We start from the raw sequence: 6,000 nt of genomic DNA on the forward strand, positions 1-6,000 counted from the left end.
ACTTAAGATGAATAATAAATGACATAAAATACAAAGTCACTAAAATGGATTAAAGGTTTAAAGATAATAAAAAAAAGTTAAAAAAGTAAATACAATAAATAGCTGAAAAGACTAGGTAAATGAGATCAGATAAAAGCCAAGCTAAAAAGGTGTGTCTTGAGCCTCCTTTTAAAAATCTCAACGTTCTCTGCACAAAAGTTTTGTTTCTGTCAAAGAAAGAAACTATGTGCCATAGAGTTCTCAATATAAGAACAATAAAATCCTTCAAAGGTGGCGAGTGAAAAAAACAAGAAGCTGGCAGTGTTTCTTCATGAGCACATACCGATCTGTTGACTCGTGAAGCTCCAAACAGCCCAAACAGCAGCTAACCCTCTAATCACTCGCTCAGAGACTATGATTTTCTTTCTGTAAAATGAATCAACATCACTTCTTATGGATACCTTTAGAAAATAAGCACATGAAATCTCCTGCCATTGTTGACACGATTGACAAGAAAACATCTGATCCTCTTAGTGTCTACAGATGAAGGTCCGCTCAACACGGACAACAAAACATAGAAACCTTTTCATTTATTTCATCAATATTTCAAAAGATGGATTATTGAGGGTAAAGTTCACACTTGTAGTTTGTTGAACTGTTACTGAAACCTCTATATTTGATGTACTTTGAGACAGTTCTTGGCTGATCTGCCGGTCTGGTAGACTGCTTATCCTCCTGAAAGGTCCAGCCACAGTAACACCACCCTCAGCATGAAAGTACTGCAGACTTCACTGAATCTGCAGGCTGCTCACTCTTTAGCTAATCCCTGTCCAAATATTTCTATCTCTGTGGTTAAAGCATTGAGGTCGAGGCCAGACAACTTTGATTTATCTGTGCAGAGCACCTCATACCAACTTGTCTTTCAGAAAGCAAAGGTTTCTCTTCTGACCAACCACTTGTATGAAACAAACAAGACACCACACACTTCAAGAATGAAGACGTCAAACCTACGTCAAATCTGCACACCCAGGGGTCCGTTTCACAAAGCAGGTTTAGTGAAAACTCTGAGTCTGTTAACACTGAAATGAGGGAAACTCTGAGTTTTCCGTTTCACAAAGGGAGGTAACTCAAACCAGAGAAAGAGGAGTAACTCTAGCCTGTTTCACAAAGAGAGGTAACTTAAGCTCTCGGTTAGTTACCGTAGTAACAGACGCTCTGAACCTAACCTGGTCGGGACCAGGTTTATTTCAGCGAACCTGGAGTTTCTCTCTGTCTCCTCCCTCAGTGGCGTCAATTCAGCCAATGGGTCTTTACGCAATACACATCCGTTTTCTGCACCACGGACAGCAAGCGGCAGAGTTAGAGAGCAGAAAAGGCGTATCTGACAAACGCAACGTATTTTATTCACTATGTCAGTGCAACAATATCACAGGGACATCCGAGTTTAACTTCAAACAGTTAAAGTCCAAATGCAAAAAGGAGAGGGAGAGTAAAAAAAAGTCAAATATTTCCCTTAAACAGATGTATAAGAGGATGTATATCTTACTTTGAGATGAATTTGCATAATTAATCCATCAGTGCACTGGCTAACAGCCTCGTTAATATCTTCTGGACCCATCACTTGCCTTCTTTCTTTTTTTTTATTGCGTGGTTGTCTGCTTCCTTTTCATTTTTGTAAGTTAACACTGCAGAGCGCAATTTTTTTTTCAAACTTTATTTAAAAGTTCCAATTACAGTCAGAACATTGACCGTGGACAATACAAAACAGTCAAGCATCAAGGAATTAAATAAACAAATACAGTATGAGACATAAAGTGGATGAAGTGCATAAGTCAGTAACATAAATATAATAAAATAAATGAATTTAAATAAAAAGAAAGAAAATGGCAGGACATATATTATATCTGCAGAGCGCACTAAAAACCAGATTGATAGCGACCACTGTCGTCAGGGACGCTGGGACATTTCAAGATATGAGGGGGCGTATTTAAAAAAAAAAACATTTACATTTTCCCCTGAAGCCGAGGTGTGGCAGCTGCCGTACCCAATTGACGGCCCTGATCTAATTGACAATAACATTTCTTTTTTTTTTTCAAAATATGCTCTCATACTCGCCATATGCACGTATTAACACTTCTAACTCCAGTGGCGTGAAGTATGTGGATCTTCAGATGCAAACTAACGTTTCCTCAAAAGGATTTTGTAAATTGAAAAGATAAATAAAGTTTCAAAGAAAAAAAAGAAAATGTATGTCGCTCTTTTGTGTCGCCGGTTGCCATGGTGAATCCTTGTATCAGCGCTCTACTGATGATGGCTTTTGATTTCCCTCACGCTCGAGCTTAACTCCAGGTGAAACTACTTAGAGTTGAGTAAATTACCTCAAATCCGCTGTTCTGGAACCGAAAACTCAGAGTTTCCGATCTCAGAGTAGATCAACTAAGAGTTCAGGATTAGACTCAGAGTTTGTTGAACCTGCTTTGTGAAACGGACCCCAGTTCTTTTTGCACTAAGTTAAAACTTTCTGATCCCACAAAAGGATTCATCCTCTTTGTAGACCATGACATTGATGCTTGCACCGCCACTTCAACGAACATCAACAAATGAACTTCCTCATTCCGTCTAGTTGACAAATGTTCTGTGATTTATGTTGTGAGAAATGTTAGAGAAATAAAGCACACCCTCTATCAGCTCTAATGTTTAGCATGTCAGTTTTCGTGGTATAATTACATACACAGGAAAAAAAACATTTTCTTTGTAGCTCTTCAGATTATCACAAACAACTCACATGTAATTATTTATGTTACAAAAACTAAACTAAACTCACTAACCTAAATCTAGAAGCAGTGTGTGAAATGCTACGCACATCCTGACTGCTTCTGGTGTCAGGTAGCTAGGGTTGCCACCCGTCCCGTAAAATACGGAATTGTCCTTTATTTGAGAAAAAAATGTTGCGTCCCGTATTGAACTAATATGGGACGCGATTTGTCCCGTATTTTCATTAACTTTTACACCATATTCTAGTTGAATTATTGAAATAAATTAACTTTTACACCATATTCTAGTTGAATTATTGAAATAAATTAACTTTTACACCATATTCTAGTTGAATTATTGAAATTAATTAACTTTTACACCATATTCTAGTTGAATTATTGAAATAAATTAACTTTTACACCATTTCTAGTTGAATTATTGAAATGAATGAACTTTTACACCATATTCTAGTTGAATTATTGAAATAAATTAACTTTTACACCATATTCTAGTTGAATTATTGAAATAAGTTAACTTTTACACCATATTCTAGTTGAATTATTGAAATAAATTAACTTTTACATCATATTCTAGTTGAATTATTGAAATAAATTAACTTTTACACCATATTCTTCACCTGTAGGCTATGTATATTATACATCTTGGCTGATGTGGACATACGTAGCATAGGAGGCTATTTCAGTTGCTAGTATGGTTGTCTGTCTCTACAGTCATGAAAGTTCAATGCTATTAAAGCATTTTAAACTTTAAATCAAAGCATTTTGTTTTTCATATAAAATAAAGTTTTAGGGCTTTTTTTTTGGCTCCTGCGCTGCTGAAATCAGGGCGTCCCTTATTTCTATTTCTGAAAGGTGGCAACCCTACAGGTAGCAGTTACGTCCGCCTTATCAAAGGCACTTAATAGTATATCAGTGGGAATGAGCAACTGTTTTAAAGCAGTTTGCTGGTCTGGAGAATTTCAGTTGCTGCTAACACAATGCTAAGTTAAGCGAAGCAGTTATTGCTGCCCATCAATCAGGGAAGGTTTGCAAGGCAATTAGAAGGTGATTTCCCAACAATTTGTCTACAGTAAGTACGAGTCTTTACAGGTGGAAAGAAAGCGAACAAACGCCTCTTTCTTGAACCAAGTTTCCTCCTGGGGTCATTACACCATAAACTGCAGTTAGCATGTTATATGTTCATCACAGTATATTTATAAAACAATATCACAAGCATGTGTTGTTTGGATGGCTTGACAGGAGATACATCTTTCTCTCTGAATTGAACATTAGACCCCAGCGCAGGTTAACACAACTGAACATGATTAAACATGTCCATTATGTTCCTTTGTTCGTCACTGAACATGAAGCTAAAGGTGGTTCTACAAGCTACCGAGTTATGTTCTGGTCTCTTGAAAGCACCTAGAGACGTCTGTTGTAATCGACGCTATGTAAATAAAATTGAATTGAATTGAACTGAATCAGTGGAGATTACTTAGTTTTTCAACACATAGTTTCTTTTTCTTTTTTAGAGAAGAAAAGGTCTTGAGTGTTACGTGCCAAGCAGGTCAGGTAGTAAACTAAAAGAGAGAGAATTTAAACACACCAACCTCATTTACAAATATGTTTTCTCAAAAAATGTTAAACCCACCTACTATATTCGTATCACATTTTATCCAGTTAGTTGGTAATTGGAAATTAGTCATGGGTTTAGTGATACATTTTTGTATATCTGAATTAGGCTCATATCATAGAGCAGAAAACAACTAGACTGGCCTCCGTGTTCTGCACAAATTGTTTGTTTCACATGTTGTTCTGATGCCTGAAATCTAGCACATGTTGGCATATTCCTAACAGTTTCTTTCTGCTGTCCCAGAAAAGGATTACTTAGGGTGTGGCTTGACAGTGAATTGGCATCCCTGTGTGTGACTGCTGGATTGGTGTGAAATGCTAGAAACAATAATGTCTTCGGTCCCAGATAGCTTTTCTTTTATCACCGTGGATATAATGTGCTGCTGTTTAACAGACTCATGAGACAAGTTTGCAACCTCAAAGGGATAAGCAGCAGCAGAGCTTCATATGCATCTGGTTCACATTTCCCTGAGGCAAGCTCTCGTACAGCTCTACTACACACGTGTTGGCTGGAGTAATAAGAAAAAAAATGTAAGCAGAAGCAAAAAGCCAGAGATACAATACATGCATTGTTCCTGTAATTGCTACCATTAGCAGTTTAATCCAGAACTGGACGGAAAAGTTTCACTCTCAAATTTTTCTTTCTCCTTCTTCTATTTAAACTAGCTTGAAGTGACAGTTTAGTAAAATCCTCCAGGGCATTTTAAACATCTGTGAAATGGAAATAAACAAACAAGCAACAGCTTGTTCTCCTCTGGGCATGTTGGACATTGCCGGAGAACATTTCCCAGAAAATAACCTGCATATCTGCGCAGAGGTTTTCTACAAGTTTCTATGCCTGGTCTTAAACTAAGCCCCTACTTGTGACGAATGTCTTAACAATGAGAACTTCCTCTAACCTGAAGCCCCGCAGGCAATTACAGGACTGGAAAAGACTTGCTTTTTAAATGTAAGTAATACATTAAGAACATGCACGTTCATGTAAGAAAGTGATCTGTCTGAACAGTCATACTGACAAAAAACATAGGTGTGTGAGAATGTGTGTCTTGGATGAAATTCAGGTGATGACAAACTTTCTATTTGCTGTCTTTATAGAGTTGAATCCCTTGGTAACAAAACATGTTTGGATAGCGAGGTCTTGCTCAAGACTACTGGAACCAGTCCAGTAAGGTTGCATCACCCCCTGATAGGAATTGAAGCCTGTCAGGCTTGACTGAGCACACAGGTGTGGCCGGGCGGCTTTCACAGTTTACTGAAACAAAAGATAAACATTCACAAAACAGAGCAAAAAAATGAACAAAAATACTATTTTGGACTATGAAAAAAGTTGAACAAAGCTTTATATATTGCATAAAGTTTGTAAGAGAAAATGTGTGTGGTGGTTGTGAAATTTAAATACATTTAGTTAAACTAAAAGGAGCAAGATTCACCTGAGACGAGACGAGACGAGAAGAATCTAGAAGCTGCATGTGTGTGTGTGTGTGTGTGTGTGTGTGTGTGTGTGTGTGTGTGTGTGTGTGTGTGTGTGTGTAATAGGTGGGACTGATTTCAGGTCATGCTCATCCCATCAGGCTTGCATGGCTCCTCCCACACCCGAGGCTGCAGTGGTGAACAGGATAAAAGGGGACGGCAGCAG

The sequence above is a fragment of the Cololabis saira genome, chromosome 1 (genome assembly GCF_033807715.1).
Source record: "Cololabis saira isolate AMF1-May2022 chromosome 1, fColSai1.1, whole genome shotgun sequence".
NCBI classification, from domain to species: domain Eukaryota; kingdom Metazoa; phylum Chordata; class Actinopteri; order Beloniformes; family Belonidae; genus Cololabis; species Cololabis saira.